This window comes from Ursus americanus, chromosome 20 (assembly GCF_024610735.1).
Source record: "Ursus americanus isolate L20-20 chromosome 20, mUrsAme1.1.p, whole genome shotgun sequence".
Classification (NCBI taxonomy): Eukaryota; Metazoa; Chordata; class Mammalia; order Carnivora; family Ursidae; genus Ursus; species Ursus americanus.
In genome coordinates, this window is record NC_142146.1 from 6,305,320 (window position 1) to 6,323,269 (window position 17,950).

A 17,950-nucleotide genomic window follows, 5' to 3' on the forward strand; every position below is an offset into this window, starting at 1 on the left:
GTTCTTGAAATATTCTGTCTTGTTCTTTTACATAATCAGTGCTAATAGTACTAATTGAGTCCCCCCCCCCAACTCAATTTCTAGAATTTCTATACCCAGTCTGTAGGATGGTTTTTTTTTTTTTTTGTCAACTATCAAGGTGAAATCTGATTCATTCTAGGAAATCTTTGTGTTAAGAGCTGTTAAGGTTTCTTGTTAGTAGATTACCCACCCATCCATTCAAGAGATACTTAGGTGTAGCCCTATCCAGAAGGAAAATCAAGTACATTGATCCTTTGCCATGCAGTCCCAACTGTGTGAATTTATGACACAGCACAACTTGGCACAACAATTTCCCCCAAAAGAAAAGTAGGTTTTTTAAGAGCATGAGTTAAGATGAAAGAAAGGAAAGGGAATTAGAAATACCTTTTTTATTAATTTTCCTTTGAATTCCATATGGCTGGCCGAAAAGGAGCAGGGAATGCCTGTCAAAATGCTTTTGGGAGGCACTGAGTAGAAATCCTCAGAAAATAGATCAACGTAAGGATCTTAAATTCTTCAGGCTTCATTTGCTGAAAACTTATACAGCAGATTCATTCTTATTCCAGCAAGAGCTGATCCCCAAGGGAGAGAATTTCTAATATTTGGAAAATAATCATCTGTTCATGAAGGACCAGTACATTATCCTATTTTATAGCATTTTCTAGAACTACACATATCATCTGTGTGATAGTTTTAATCAATATCTTAGTATGTGTGAACACAGATACAGCTGTTGAAATTATATTCCTATAAAAAGTAGAAGGTATATCCCTTAATAAGTCTGTTTATAATGTCTTTCATTAGGAATGGATGCCAATAAATGAAACTAAAAGGACATGGAAATTTTCATGGCATGGTTTATGCTAGTTATTTATTTGTTGTCTATTCATGGGGTTACTAATTGCAGCTGGTGAAAGTTGATTTTCTCCTCTTTAATTTATTGTGGGATGGGGCGTTCATTGCACCAGATCCATAGTTATTCAGCGTCTTCGTTTTAGAAACTGAAATGCTGGATACTGTCAAAATGAGCTTTGGCAATTCCATGCAAGCATGTACAACTATAATTTTGCTTCACATTAATAACAACCTAGCAGAGAAGCCCAGAATCAAATGCCTTGCTCTCAGCTGGGGGCAGAAAGCCAGAGTGATATATCTTGGCTGGTGACCTATAATGTTGGAAAAGTAGGCTCTACATTCACTCAGGAAGGGTGGGCGGTATTCCGGATATGTATCCCCATTCCTCCATGATTCCTTTTTTTTTTTTTTTCCCCTTTTGGTAATGTGTGCCCCGAGACAATGAAAAAAAAATGAATTACAGATAATAAAAATAGCATATCTCTAGAACAAACGGGAAATGCAGCGCTTTAATTTCTTCGGATGTCAACTCTGTTCCCTGCCCCACGCCCTACCCTGCCCGGGTTTCTGCGGCACCGCTGTGATTCTATATTGGCGCTGGGGTGGGCAGCGGTCTGGGCAGTCGCCCGCAGGGAGTCCACTTAGCGCTGCACGCCCAGGACTTTTGGTCTTGTTCGAAGCCGAGAATCTCTGAGAGCTTGGAGGCTACGGATTCATTTGGGTGGAGTGAGGTGTTATTATTGTGGGATATTCTCTGCGGAGTTGGCCGGGAGAGTGAGCAGCGCAGGAAGGGAGTGAGCTGGGCTTGGGCAAGTGTCCGCAGAAGTCGGAGGTGCCCCCGGGAGAGGTATGCCGGAGGGCTCGGGTACGGGGGGGGGGGAGCGGGGAGGCGGTGTGGAGGGACAGGGGACAGCTTGCCAGTTTTCCCTCTGATTAATGACGCTCACGCTGCCGCGCGTGGCTCCGGCGCTTTGTCTCCAGCCTCGGGGCTGGCGGAGAACTGCCGGGGAATGGATGGCACTGCGCGCGGGGCGCACCCGGCAGGTGCCCGCGCTCGGACTCTGCCAACTCCGGCCGCGCCCAGTGGCAGAGGCCCTAGCCCCCGAAGGCGCCCGGCCCCGGCCGGCTCCCGGGTGTGGCGGTCCGGGGGGCTGGAGGCTGCAGCCGGGGCGGGGACGGATGCGGCCGGGGCTGCGGGGAGGAGCCGGGCGCGTGGGAGGGCAGGGACTGGCGGAGGGGCAGGCGGCGGAGGCGGGGAGGCAGGGGCGCGGGACAGAGGGACGGAGGCTGGCTGGTTCGGGGTGGGACGACAGAGTGACAGAGCAACGGACAGGTGGGAGCAGTTAGACAGCTTGAGTCGGGGAGAGCAGAACGCTGAGAAAGAGAGGCAGAGCGGGAGAGAGAGAGGGAGCGAGACAGAGGGAGAGGGCGCGAGAGGGAGAGAGAGAGAGGAAGAGAGAGAGAGAGCGAGAGCAGCACTCGCGTGCACCCTCCCCTCCAGACGCCCTCCGCTGTCCGAAGGAAGCGGCCGGGGCACTGAGTGGGAGCTGGAGAGCTATGCGGGCACAGAAGACGGGAACAGGGATCCTGAATTGCTAGTGGGACCGAGACACGCCGAGGGACGGACAGATCGACACACGCACGGACTGCCAGCCGGCACGAGTGGCAGCTCCGAGAGCAGAGCGCAGGAGAGCCAGAATCCAGCGCTGAGCTGCCCGGCTGAGAGACAGGCAGACAGACGTGCGGAGGGACAGACTGGCAGACAGGAGGCGGGGGCTCGTTCACTCCCGAAGCCAACCCGGCAGAGAAGGCGGCGGCGGCGCCCCCTGAGCTCGTCCGGAGCAGCAAGCAGCGGGGGCAGCGGGGTCGCCAGCCAAAGCCATCACAGTCGCCGGAGCCGCGCGTGGATCCCAGCCGCCGACCCGGCAGAAAGCTCGTTTTACTAACAGTTAAATAAATCGACCAAAAAAAAAAAAAAAAAAGAAAGAAAAAAAACCAAAAACCAAAAAAGCCAAGCCAAACCAAACAAATCCAGCCAATTCAATCATTGAGAAACAATATTAATAAAAACCAAAAACTAAATCAAATCAGTCAAGGCACCAAGACGCTGGGGGGATACCCACTGTTCCGTCAAGGTAATAATCAAGGTCTTCCGACGTGAACATTGCACGTCTTTTGTGATTTTTTTTTTCTCCTCTTTTCTGCCTTATATCTGTGTTTTTCTTTAGATTTCTTTCTCATCTGTATTTCTCCTTCATGTTTGTAGAAAATTGTTGATGTTATACATGTATTGTGTTTTTATGTTTCATCAAAGGAGGGGTAGACTCCCCTCCCCCAGAAAAGCTGGAAGAGAACTGAGAAGGGCAGTTCTTTTCATCAGAGAAGTCTACAGTGATTTATGCAGGTTTCATGGTAGAAAGTTTAGGACCCTCTTATTTCATTTGAAAAGAGAACTATGCAAGAGGCAAAAAAAAAGTTGTAATCAGTTTGTTGTTCTCAGGGTCTGGCTCCCAAGGGCTTTTGGGGGAAAAGATGTTACCTTTTATTTTTACATGTTTGAAATTTGTGTTTCATTGCAAACTCCAAACTTAATGTCTTGTGTGTTGGGTTGTAAATATGGTGGTGGAACTGAGTTGAATCGATCATGTATTCAGAAAGTTTCTTAGGAAGAGAAATGGACTCAGTTAATGTGTATGCATAGAAATAGAGCTGAAGTGGATGTGGTTGCTGACAGCTGCAAGGCTGAGTACTTGATCACCTCCTTAAGATACAAGATAAGGACAGAGTCCAAGCCTAAAAGGAAAGGCAAAGGAGGCATTGAAAGTTACAAAGGGATGAGAAGCTAGTAAGCACAATGCAAGGCTGGTAGAAATCATTTCTTGAGAATGTGTTTAGAGTGCAGATATCCATTTTGATTTCTGATTTTTAAAGGCTATTGGTATGACACTTTAGACTCTCCAAAAACAATGACATTCCCCAAATTTGAATGAATCTGTACAAGATTTTGCTCAAATGCTGAATAATTACAAATGATTCCCACCTCCTCCTCACCTACTTTGGGGATCAGAATCGCTATGATTGTTTTAAGAAAACAGAAAGGGAGATGACAGGAAATATTTTTTTTTTGGTAAAAGTTAGAAAACCTTTGACATACACTTTAAAATAAGTGCACCTACTCCTTTGATCCTCTGTATTTGTGTCACCATGGGACTTGTGTGTCTTAATAGGATTTTAGTTAATGTCATTTTCACAATGAGACAGTCGTTTGGAAGCCAAGAGCTCTAGCTATGTGCTGTTCAAATAGCCAAATAATCTAGTGTTTTGGCAGTAATTGCTTCTGCTGCACTCCTAACGTGGATCACATGTGAAAAATTATATATGCGCTCATTTCAGGTTTATATGGATTTGTAAGGTATGTATTTGTGTTTGATCCCGTATTTCCTCTCTTATCACATTCCTTCACTTCTTTTTATCATTTCAACAAACAATATTTTTTAATTTTCTGGAGAATGAGTTTAGGATATTTTTTAAGGAATACACTTCACACAAAAGATGCAAAAGTCTAACCTCTTACTGTCCTTGCTTATCAATACTATTTGTTTGCTTTAAATAATTTGGTTTATATGCAGTTTTTAAGACATTTAGATGCTGTGCATTTATGGCTCCGTTTCTCTTGACATGGTTTGTGTTATTTGATAAATAATAATACAAATCAATTGCTGTAGGGGAATGCCTCCTTAACAGAATACTTGGTTTAGGTAAGGCATATTTAAAGAAACTTCTACAGCTTCAGAAATTGACTTTGAGCTTCTCAGTGACTTAATTTCACTACACGCTGATTTCTCTTTTACAGTATTCAACTCAGACAGAGACAGGTTTGTGTGAGCTCTTAGATTCGCTGATTTCTCTTTTACAGTATTCAACTCAGACAGAGACAGGTTTGTGTGAGCTCTTAGATTCGCAAATTGCTGATCTCCCAGTGACTTTCCCTCTTAGATCCCAGCTGAGTATGGTTACCTTGAGAACTGTGGCATTAGCCCTGTTAGAGCATGCTCCACTGGGGAGTTCTGTGCTGTCTATTTTTAATGCTATTTAATGAAGGAGGGAGCGCCTCACTCAGCAATAAAAGAAGCATGATGGAAGACAGAGCAGTGCATGGTTTTGGATACTGGAGAAGGATATATGAAAAGGTACAGACTGGCCATTGGATATGGTAATTTTAATTAGTCCTAATGTGTTGTACTAACAGAAATCAATTGATTTTAGTGAGAGAATTACACATGAATAGTCTGCTATGTGTTTTCATAATCCTCTTCAGTAATTCTTAGAAAGAAGACTCAGTCATTTGAGTGCCTTAAAACTTAAAGGAGATATTAACCAAGGGGTTGCTGCACACATACTATTTTTCATACAAGCTGTCAGATTCTTGGATGGTGAGAAGTGCAGAAATAATTTCAGATTCCTAAAATACTGTTCTAGTGGAGGGTTTGGAGCTTGTAAAATGTTTTGGGCATAAAACAACTAACGTCCTTCTAAGACATTATAACTTGAAGCTCTGCCTTGTGAATTTTCGTTTTTCTTTTATAAACTTGGAGTCTGGTTCCAGAATTGTGGCAACTAAGTGAAGTGGGAAGTTTTGGTTGAACTTGGTAGAAAATTTGAGTTGTTTTCTCTCCTTATTTTGAGATAAGCACAATAGATTTATCTTACTGAAGGTTAGGTATTTTTAAAATGTAGATAGCAGAAGCAGCACTAATAATTTTTGGGAAGTTATAATGAGGGGGGAATATCTTAATGTTATAGTGCATAAAACATAAGAAGCCATCTGTCTGCAATGTTTGTATAACGTAGAACACCTGTCTTGAGGTAGACAGTGAAAACGTTCAATCAGAAAGGTCTCTGTTATTCATTTTCATATTAACAACATGCTATATAATCAGGTTATATATTTGTTCAAAGTGAAGCTAATTAGACAAATGCCTAAGTAGTTTAAAAATTAATAAACATGAGAGAAAGTGAGAAATTTTATTAAGTGGGGTAGTGAGTTATATAATTATTGTTAAATAAAGCTGGTAGAGCAACGTACAGAGTTTTTTAGATTTTGCCAATTTCTGTGAAGAATAATCCCCCCAAAATAAACTACTAAGAGAAATGTATTGTAAGGAGTTATTCTAATTTGTTGTTATTGTTGTTTTCTACTTTGTACTTCTGGGGGAGGGGAAATAATTACACACTGGCTGTAATATTGCCCTTAGTGGTCATGCTGTTTGGACCACAATGCTGATACCTTTCTCAAGATTCTCAAGTCAGTGGGCATTCTCATCTGAATTCAATGTAAATTTTGTCTGTGGACAAGATAATGATAAGCTACATGAGTAGAGTGTGGAATGAGTCAGCCCCTGAAGACACAATGTACAACATAGACAGAAGTGAATATGACTGAGGATTCTCATTAGGATTGGGAGACAGTTTGAAGTCCATAAGGTTGGAAATTGCAAATGAACCGTTTGCATATAAGTTAATGTAATTCAGATCTGCTTTGCAACAAGGGTAGGAAAGAATGTGGGGCTTAAAAATGATGTGGACAGTGAAAGTCATTTCTTCAAATGGTAAGTACTGGCATCACTCTGACTGGTACCATGGGGTGGTAGCATGTTTAGAAATTTGTGACTTTCTAATCAGAAAAAGAATTGTCTCCCTTAAAATGCATTATGTCACCTGGAAAGTTCTGGACACATTTTAAGTCAGTGATGACCTTATAAAATACAGACTTCCTCCCTTTAGACAAAGGGTCTTTATTTTTTAGGGAATCTTGTGGTTCCAGAGGCTCTATGTTTCCGCTGACTTTGCTTTCTTTTGTTTTTCATTCTAACATTTAAAGTTAAATATGATACATAATTTCAAGCAGTGCTATGAGTAAGTGCTGAAGGACTATTGAAGGTAAAGAATATTAGCAAGCTGTATCTGTGACTGGGTTTGTTTTTCTCAGGCTATCTTTGCTTCTGAGTGTTAGTTTCCTTTAAGGTACATTTATGCCAAGTTCTAATAAATTGATTTTTTTTAGTGTCTTATCCAAATTAATTTTGCTCATTTTGGGTTAAACTTGGCCCTGGATGTTCACAGGATTTATTATTTGTATTTACCTCACAACCATTTCATTGCCATGAAGAGCAGATATAAGCTGAGATACAAAGTATTTAAATTATATACATAAATATAATATTCTTGATAAAAAATAAAGTGCTTGAGATGGAGCATCAAGTTCGTTTAGGAGTTTTTAATGTTTGGTAACCTTGTTACCTTTTGGCCTCTAAGTCCTCTGTAGTCTGGTGATGTTTTCTTAAGGTATAAAATGCCCGTATAACATTTTGAATATACCTTTCTCTAATATTACTGGGACATTTCTGCATCCCGGGAAATAGCTGTGCAGGTAAACCAAAAAGTGAATTGAAATAATTATACCAGGAAAATAGAGAGCATTTTGAAAAAAACAAAAGGATTGGCTTGAATACACCAAATTGTCTCTCTACTTTCAGACGGAATCCTTAACCATTATGTTATGTTCCTCTTTTCTAGCTGCCAACATAGAGCTTAATGTTGCCAGGTGGAATGAGTGTTAATCACTAGCCGTGGCCACAGTAGATCAATATTTTGAATTCCTCCACACATTTTCCCAAGGACATTTCTTCTGGCAGTTTTTTATACCCCCGCTTAATGTATGTGTCCATGCCACATATTATATAAGATTGTTCTGAGTCTTATAATCAAGGGACGCCTATTAGGATAAAAGTGCAGTTTCAACTTACTAAAATATTGAAAAATTAGTCCAAAATGGTCTCACTCAAGACACTTATTCATAATAAATGTATGTATTTTTAAAGTAACATCCTTGACAATTGCTCCTTCTGTCTAGCAACAGAGAATAATGTCATTTTATCCAGGTGAAGGGGAGAGAGGACCCGTTGGTAATCATCCCTTTTAAGAACAGGCCTCTTAATCACATTCTCACATTTCACATTACTTCAAAATGACACAACAGTTCATAAATTAGAAATCCACCGTGGATAACACACAAAGTATTGAGATCTCGCTAACAAAATTACTTCTGCAAATAATAACATTGGTTTTAAGATAAATGAAAATAAAAAATATGGTTTTGAGAGGAAAAATTTGAGATTTTTAATAAGAAAACAATTACGTCACTTTTTATTTCAAATATTTTGTCAAAGTTTGAGATTTATTTGACATATTGTGGTTGTTTCCACCCAGAATCACGTTGTATAATATGTAATCTTTTTTCTGCAGTGCTGAGATATATTCACAAAGCTTATCTACCCAGATAAACCAGTAATCTCTTCCTGATACCCACACAAGCTAGGCAATAAGTCCTTGTGATAGGGACATGCAAAAGAAGAACTCGGTGAATTCTTAACGAGACTTAGTGCAGGAATGCTTAATAACGGATGCACGTTTCCTTACGTTTGTGGGATCCTCAGTTGGTTCTTTCTTACGCACTAAATACTTGAGATAAGGAGAACTGTCTCTAGGGAAGCGGAAACCAGATGAGCAGCTTTGCTTCTAATTGCTAAGATACGATACTCACTTTAGAACATTCTCGTCCCTAGAATCATACTGAAAGGGAAAAAAATGCACGTTGACATATTTCGATCTAGTTGAAATTAAGAAGCAACACCAATAACTGAGGTAAAATGTTTCAACATCTTTAAAGAACAAAATGAAACATCAATTTCAAAAAGTTTTAAGGTCCTAGAGGTTCAAATATACTATCCCTTGGCTTGTAAATCAGAAGGCCTAGCTATCCTCTAACTGTTCAGTAACTTGAGTTGCTTTCAGGTGCTCTCATCACTGTGGCAGAGGCCAAAAGAATCAAGCCATGGGTCAAAAGAGGGTGAAGGAAGGGCACAAAAACTCCCTGGAATCCAGGAGCTACCCATAATTGTTTAACTGTTATTTGTTCATGAACTCAATAGGAAAATAAAGAGCTATTAAATTGCTTTTGGAGCTTTTATAAAAAGGTATATATTAAAATGTTTCTACAAACACAAGCTAAAATTCTCACACAAAGTTCTAATATTTTTTGATACAAAAATATCTATCCTCTGCATGACATGTTTTTCTCAGCATTTTGTCTGTTAAAATGTGAGTTTGGTGGAAATCCCAGCATTGCTGGCATTTGATTCAATTTAATCACCAAAGAGCTTTTGGACAGAAAATGAGTAGATTCTATGTGAGTATGTGACAGAATCAGGATTTCTGCAGCATTTGCAAGCTTCAAATACTCACTGGTTCTTTACAAAACTGAGAGAGTTGTTAAAAAACAAGAGAGACTTTGATTAGAAATATGGCACTTTATTTTCTTTTTTTAGAGAAAGAATATTGAAATTTATGGTTAGATGATGACTCTTTAAGCCAACATAGCAGACAGTTGAGTCAAAACTGCTATTGAATTCTGCAAATTAATTAATTGTCAGGACTTTGCAGCCGTATCTATGATCCTATTTCTTTTATCTGGCTTATGGGAATGATCAGGTAACACTTTTAAATTACATAGTTTTGTATTTGTTTATTTTAAACTTGCTTAGATATGTTGGTATTATTGGAATTTTAGGAAACCGCCAAATAACCTGCGTAAGCATTAAAAATAAGCATTCATAAGCACTCATAAGCATTCAAAAATCCCACTGCACACAGCTAGCTGGTATTAAAGATTCTTCATTTTTTTTTTTTTTCACTTAGGTGATGATTTAACTTTGGTCACGGCAGCTAATTCCTTTGTGAAGATTAAAATCTTTCTCCAACCCTGAAATTTCCACATAATCACTGACATAGTCCTGGAAAGATAAAATACTAGAGCGTGCGATCGTGTTGGGCATACACGCATTGCTCTCTGCTTAAGCCCAGTTAGACTCTCTAACTGGACACCTTCGTCTTTAATTATTATTGTAATGATTGTCTTCGTCCACAACAATGGATGACCTAGGTTTTAGTGGGTTTTTTCAACATCAAGAGGTAAGGGAGTACACATAGTTAAATGTGAGAGTTTATGTATTAAAACAATTACACATATTCTGGGACGAGGTTGTCAATATCCCTCCAAGAGAGAGATTATTTTATTCCACCAATGACCATATGTCTGCTTTTTTCTGTTTGTTTGTTAGATAGGATATCAGGAGCTCTAGACAGAGAGTTGTTTTTAATTCAGTGGAGCTTGCGATGGAAAGTCGGGTTCAAACTAGCAGAGGGGATTATACCAGAGGTGTGCTGTGAGCTTATCTGGGAGGGAGCCGGTGTTTGTTGTGTGCGAGGAAGGCAGGCTTTACCGCGGAGCTTCCGTGGGCTTCTGCAGGTTACAGATATGTGCAAACTTGGACTGAAGTAAAAGGTCTTGGGAAACAAGGCCTAAATACGGTGTTGTATTCACATCTTACTACTCCACAACTTACCTCCGATGCAGTTTCGCACCTGAACAACCAGTCCTGGTGTCTGGCTTCTGGGTCTGAGTAAGTAACAGTGTGACGGTGGCCATGACTCTAAACCTCTCCACCTGTCACAGTTTCTGCAGGTAAAATTGTGAGTGACACTCGTCCAATATAAACAAATTACTAGCTACACGACTTTAGCAATTTAGTGACTTCCTCCTTGCTTCGATTTTTTCATTTGTAAAGTCAGATCAGGCCTACCCGGAAGGATTGAAGCAGAAACGAAGTGCTCAGCACAGGCACATAGGTATCATGCACTAAAAAGAAGCTATCATCTTTTCATATAAAAACCTGTAGAGATTTAACCTCATTACGTAAAGGAGACAAACTTCCCTTTAAGATTTTGTTGTTGTTAGCAATTTAGAGTACAGCTCTCTTTTTTTTCTACCCTGTAACGTTTTTGGTGGTTAATATTGGAGACTAGCTTTGCTCTTTTTCTGTGTCTATGAAATATGGAAGGCCAAGCCAAGGTCGGAACTCCTCGAGGAGTGTATACTGCAGAAGAATCCTGATGTTGCACAAGGCGGCCACCTTGTGTCAGTCTCTAAGGGAAGGGGTGGCCCAGTTCAGGTTTGTCTACAAAGTGAACATATAGATAATATTTCTCCAAAACAGTTCAGCTGTGTCATTGTTACCATCTAAAAGGGATGGCTAAAGAACAGAATCGTTGAACAAGAAGGGGTTGGAATGGCTCCGTGAAGGAATAACCTTAAATCCTGTGTTAATGGATGAAAGCTTTTAAATGGCAGATTTGGACTGGCACGGGACGTGGAAATATTTTCAACTGTCTCTGAGACATTAAAGCAAGTGTTGACGCCTTGGGCTTGCTGGTCAGCTCCCTGGCACCCCACAGAAGGCTTTGGTTTCTCAGCACTCAGTGAGCTGTTCGGGCTGAGTAGCTGATCTGGCCTCTGATCCTGAAACATCTGCTCTTCCTGCTGCTGAAATGAATCATTTCTGCACCCGTGTGAAGGTGGCCAGAGGAGGGGAGAAACTCCCCTCATAACTGGGGTTTAATCAGTGGGTAACCCTTTTAGGAAATGGGATGCCACAAGGCATATTCAGTGCAAGAGAAGGTGAGCCTTGCAAAGCAATAAATTCATCAACTAAACAGCTTTATTTTCTGTTATAATTTGAATATCAGCCATTCTTCTGAAGGAGAACACACTCAGAAAGTGACCTAATGAAACTTCTCAGAAAGTGAGAATAAATTTATAATCCTTTGGTATTCTGATATTTGCTGAAAAACAAACTAAAAACAAGGAGAGGGTAGACAGATTTTATATATATAATATATTTTGTAGGTCTATCTATCTATATATCATGTCCATCATATATATCTTATTATAAATATATCTTATATATCTTGTCTATCATATATATAATATATATCTACGATTGGCATATATCTGCGTCTATACCTATATCCAGAATCTGCATAACGCACATGCTTAGAGTCATCTAGCTAACTCACATTAAGCAAAAAGTAATTTGGCCCCCAAACATTTCCTAATACATTTTTCCACCGTCCTTAGCAGTCCTTGCTTGCATGTGGCAGATGTTTAATTAAAGTTTGTTGAATTAAAAATTGATCTTTATATTGTTGATGGCATCTAATATTCAGGACTTAAGATCAGCCCCCCAGTAAAGTTTTAATTGTATTTTCCCCCTAAAGTTTCAGCCTAGTGGACTTGACATTCATCTTTCTGAAAGAGAGAACAAAGATGTGCCCTTGTACGTGGAATTGTAACTGAGCTCAATATTGTTTGGGCTGTCACAAAGGAGTCCCTTCAGATCTCAGGCTGTGACGTGGGCTTCTACAGGAATACAAGACCCCTAAAATTTTAGTCCACTTGAACAGAATACATAGATCACTTTTCCATCTGCATGGAAGGGGATTAAGGTCAACACTCAGTGAATGTGGTCTTGGGAGAAGGGATGAGGCAAAGGCAGGTTCACAAGAACTTTGCAAATCACTGGTGCACAGAACTAGTGACAACTCATGTTTACTGGACAGGTGCCTGTGGAGAGATTAACAATGTTGAAGGTGATCCAAGATGTGGGGAGAGGATTCACTCCTCTAGAGGCTGAGTGAGCAGGCAGTGCTAGATTAGAAGGCAGGGGTGAGGAAGGGTGGGAGAAGCCAATGTGGCCAACTGGGGAGGGGGGAGGCCTCCAGTCTCCACTTCCTCCCAGCCCCGCAGCAGCTCTAACCAAGCTATAGGAGGGGCTGCCTTCTCTCCCTGCTGTATGGGAAAAGGAGTTTGGGGCATGGAGGATTTAGAATTCCACGTATACACAAAATTCCATGCAGTATTTTATTATTTACCATTGCTGACCCTCCTGGGATAAGATTATGGGCCCCGATGCTTATTCACAAAGAAAGTTAACTAGGCCTCCTTCTGGAGAGTTTACTCTTAGCACCCTTCCAGGAGTAATTTGGGACTTTATCTAAGAACTAGAAATGATTTCAAATACAATTGTGGTAGACTTGTGATTTGTACACTTTGCAGATAAAACCAATAGCTATATCCAGCAGAAGGCCATTTGTATAATCAGAGATTCGCCCGACGGATCTAGCAAGAAAGGAGAGCTCTAAAATCAATTTTCCTAAAATCGCTGGAGAACATTACTTCATTGTTTCGACCTAGCTGTGAAAATAGATTGATTTTGATGATTTAAGAAAGGCTGAGGGAATATCACTTGTTTTATCATTTATAGATTAGATCCTGGGGCTTAGGCAAGAATCAAATGGCTTGCACTGGTCGTCAAGGAATTCATAGCAGTGAGAAGAACCCAGACCTGCAAACTTGAAAGAATTCATCTATTTTACCCCAAGTCTTGGTGAACTTTCCTAATGTACTGAACTGATAGAAAGCCAACTTTTGGGTATTCCGGATGAAATACATTGTAAACATTCAGGAAATCTAAATGAAAAGAATGTGATATGTTTCTGTACTTTTTAGGAATCTACTGAGTGGCCATTTGTGGAGGAAATCTGTACTTATTTCTGTATTGATTAGGTCATTAGTCCCATTTGTTCGGCTCTGCGGGAATTACTTCACTTGGCTTGCTCCTTCTGCTCTCTGAACTACCTCACTTCTCCAGGCAAAAACTCTTATCAATAGAGAGATCCAAGATTTCTGTAGTTCTTCCTGTATCATTTGCTGATGCCACAGGGACAATGATAAGAAAAATCAATATTCCTCTATTGATGCTGACTTTACCTTTGGGTAGGTTTTTGATCGAAAGCTCCTTGTGGGGTTGTGGTTTTGGAAAACTAATTAGCTCAATAATTTTACAGTAAGTGTTAACTGATACTTATAAGCCACCTCTTGTGTGAAAGGCACTTGTGTGCCCATGTGATGTCCACACCAATCTACCCTCGGTTGTGATCACCGCTGTGGCAAAGTTTCTGTCCCAGCGTACTTGGGAATTCTTGTCTAAGGCAAAAGAAAGACGTCTATTTCATCCTTCTTTTGTTTCTTCTTTGTACTCTGGTTTATGCTGTCATATGTAATAGCCATGGGAAACCCAGAGATTTAGAGCTAACCTAGAGATTAGGAACTGAGAACCAGGGGCAGTGAAAGGACATGTGGCTGGGCCATGGCATAGAAGGAAATAGAAATTAACTTGTAAAGCTGGTACGGAGTGACTGGAAATCTGTCTGTCTGCATCTCTACTCTGTACTTGTGGCTGCCATTTGAGACAAGAATGGATTCTCAGCTCCTGATTTCACCTCTGCTTGGGACACACTTTCACCTCATGTCATTGAAAGGAAATAGGCTTGAGGTCAAGGTGACCTAAATTTGAATGTCATCTCTGCCTCTCACTGGCCTGGCCAAGTTATCTTCAATTTTCTTATGACAATATTGTGGGCAGCAATACTGAGTTATTATGTGTAAAATATTTGCCACAAAATGGAAATGTTATCTCTTTCCTGCTTTCTCCTACAAGGACTGTTTATCCATTAAAGCTTGGAAACCTACAAGTACATGTGTAATGAAATTATATAACAATGCTTGTTTTGAAAATAGTATAGAGTTGTAGATTGAGTCATTAAGTATTTTATCTGTGCACGGATAACTGAAAAAAAAAGAGAAATAAAATGATTTTGAGGGCTGGTGGGATTCTTTTGCATTGGCTTTTATAAGATGTTAACAATATATATCACATAGTTAAGGAAAAGAAGTAAAAAACCCCACACAACAGCACATTTAAACATGTATCTTTACTCACCGTCCAACAGTCTGAAGCAATGCTATTTATTTAAGGGACCCAATGGTTCACACTTATATAAAAATAGATACCCAGGGATAAGTGATTAAGTGAAAATATTAATAAAAAATTTTTGAGTATATAAATGAAAAATGATTTTGAAGATACTTATTAAGTTATAACCAGAGTTTAAAGAAGAATTATTTTCTTTCTCTCTTTTTTTTTCCTAATGGATTCACATGGTTTGGGCTTTTAAATGCATGTTGCTGGTACGCTTTTGTTGTGATTCTTTGTGGTGAAGGCATCTCAACTTGCTCTGCAATTAAGTGTTCTGGGCTATCCCTCTGTCAAGTTGGGGAAAAGTGCTACATTGTTTCCTCATATGCTGCCTTCTGTCCCATGGGAAGGAGCCAATGCCAGGTGCATAAACCTATTGTCAGTCCACCTGCCAACAGGTATTTATGCAATTACTGATATTGAGGATGGAATTATACACTTTTACTAGTATGTTCCCCCTGAAATTATCTTCTGGAAAACTTGAGTTAGAATTAGCCTGTGTGAGCTTTTTTTCATAGACTGTCCCCCATTTGTTTTCTACCAAGTCAGCCGCAGACACCTGGAGGGCCGCACCCTCAGTCTTTGCCTGGGCGTCCGTGTTTGGCACAGACGGTGACGGTTGCTTTGGGCAGATGTACAGGATCAAAGTGGCCTTTTTATCCTCCTGCCCTCAGGGAGTCCGTTTCTCAGATAAAGGAAGTGGTGAGGTTAACAGAAATTTCCGTTTACCCTGAAATAATAGTGAAGTGCAGCAGGTATGAGAACCCTATTTATTAATTATTTATCAAAGGTAATGGCTTTGTTAAGTTATTGGACAGAGAAATTTAGGGACTACTTACTTTTTAGTAAGCGAATGTTTATACTGTATTTTGTGGCCTGAAAGAAACTAACAACCAAAATAATCTTATTTATTTTCCCATTTAGCTAACCCGAAGAAATGGAAAACCTTAGAAATACTATCTATAGGTAAATATATGGATTTATGTGATAAGCAATATATTTTACCTCATATACGGAGAGGATTGCTCCAAATTTCTTAACCTGTATATTTTATCATATGCATTAGCTAGGCTTACTTGGAGAAATATTGGCCCAGGCCTAGGGATTACCTGTAATTTTATTTTGGGGAATTTTTTCTGAAGAGAGAACAGAATAACAGAAAATGAATATATAGGCACATGCTTTTTATACATAAATATGTGTGTATATGTTGAAAATACATACATGTACACACACATGTTATACGCTATATATTACAGATGGCATAATTTAATTATATATTTAGTAAATTCATAGATATATATGATTATATTAAAACTTATACACATATATCTAATATACTATATATTAGATGTAATATAATATAGTGTGTGTATATATATATACACACACACATATATATAAATTGGAGCACTGGTTATATTATAAAAAGAGTACTCCCTCTTATTGGGAGATCAGTGATGGCATGACATAAATTAGCTGCTTTTCTACTTTCTTTTCCTTCTGAATTCACTTTTTTCACTGATAAAGAACAATATCCTATTAAGGATAGGGTTATAGAACAGTGTCAATAAAGAGAGGAAACTTGCATTTATCCCTGTTCTCTGCCTATCTGCACCAATAAAATGGCAAGATGGAAATAGAGGGTAGTGTGATCAATTTATCCTTTCGAATGAAGAGTTAGGGATTTCTCTAGGCTTTAGGTTTTGGTTGCATAACTCTTTCCCAGTGACCAAAATGAATTATACCGTCTGTCTTAAAAATATAGGTTGGTGGTCTAGGACCCATATCTTAGCACAAATGAGCCATCCTATTCCTTAAGCCAATCCTATTATAGAAGGAAGGAAGTGTGAGTACCAAGTATGTCCTTTCAAGGGGAAGCCTCAGATAATGGCACTCTTCTTCTGCACCATGCAAGAAGAGCATCCCTGAAGCAGCGGTTCTCAAACCTGTGCAGACATCAGAGTCAGTTCTATTCAAGTATAGTTCACTGGACCCACCAGTCGAGTTCCTGATTCAGTGGACCTGGGGTGAGGTCCAGGTATTTGCATTTCTGACAGGTTTCCAGGGGATGCTGAGGCTGCTGGTCTATGGACCATAACATGAGAACCAACGATCTAAAACACAAAACTTCTTGTCAGAATGTAGATTTTGTATAATTGAGGTTTTATAATCTGAAATATTAAAGAAATACTGTAAAATTCCAAAACAAATTTTAATAAATTAATTTCAATTTACTTTGATTTAAAAATTATTATTTATTTATTTTTACAACATAGCATCTTAAGAGAAGAGAAAAAGATTGCAAATTCCACTAGAAAAAGAGGGAGGAGCCTGGATGATTATAGGGAGATGCTTGGATGATTATAGGGAGATGCAAGTTTCCCCCAAGGTTGTATTCTGAGAGTCTCCAGTGTAGGACTCTAAAATCCATGGAGATAGTATAATCCCTAATTCACAAGACTGGCTATTTTGAAGGTCAAGAAAAAACTTTAAAATAAAAATTAATGAGCACTAGAGATGAAAATTATGAATGCAAAATTGTGTAGACAGCAGTTTGTAATAACTTTCCTCATAATTGCCTCAAAATGCAATCAATCCAAATGCCCTTCCAAAGGCGATTGGGCAAACTGTGGTGCATCCATATGGTGGAATATTACTCAGTGATAAAAAGGAGCAAATTACGAATCCACATAACAATTTGGGTGGGTCTCAAGGGCATTACACTGAGTGAAAGAAGCCAGTCTCAAAACATCGCAGGCTGCATGATTCCCTTTATAGAACATCTCAAAATGGCAAAAATATAGCAACAGAGAAAGATGAATTAGTGAATGCCAGGAGAGATGTCAAAAGGGAGGTGTGATTGGAAAGGGATGGCATGAGGAAATTTGGAGGAGGCTGGAACTCTTCTGTAACCTGATTATGGTGGTGGTTACACAAACCTATACACGTGTTAAAATGCATGGAACTATATAGCCCCCACCCAGGATAAGCCAAGTTTATATATGGTAATTTATGATCACATAAAATGATGATTTAACAATTTAAAAAAATAAAAATCAAAACAATACTATCTTTTAGTTCTATCAAGTAGTTGGATTTGCACCATTATGTGAGGTGGAAGTATCAGCTTATTTAAATAAATAAAAATGCTTTATCTCGAGCAAATGGAAAAAAAATGATCTCTATAAAAAGGATTCTTTATAACTGTTCCTAAGGCCATTTGCTGCAGGCAGGGATCCTAGGCAAAATGTGGAAGTTGGGAAAATCTGCCTCATATAGTCTTTATCCGGTCACCT

General features: G+C 39.4%; 1 protein-coding gene across 15 annotated transcripts in view; it reads left to right on the forward strand.

Annotated features, from left to right (window-relative positions):
* Window positions 1-1,621: 1,621 nt before the first annotated feature.
* ARPP21 (cAMP regulated phosphoprotein 21) overlaps window positions 1,622-17,950 on the forward strand; it is a 151,650-nt gene continuing 135,321 nt past the window's right edge. For 6 of the 15 annotated variants that reach the window (XM_045798278.2, XM_045798282.2, XM_045798284.2 and 3 more), the window contains exon 1: window positions 2,202-3,011. The gene's annotated coding sequence lies outside the window, so the exon portion shown is untranslated. Of the gene's footprint in view, window positions 1,724-2,200; window positions 3,012-3,037; window positions 5,067-6,070; window positions 6,486-17,950 lie in introns of those variants that run through there. The other 9 variants (XM_045798286.2, XM_045798290.2, XM_045798292.2 and 6 more) reach the window with 5 other exon arrangements.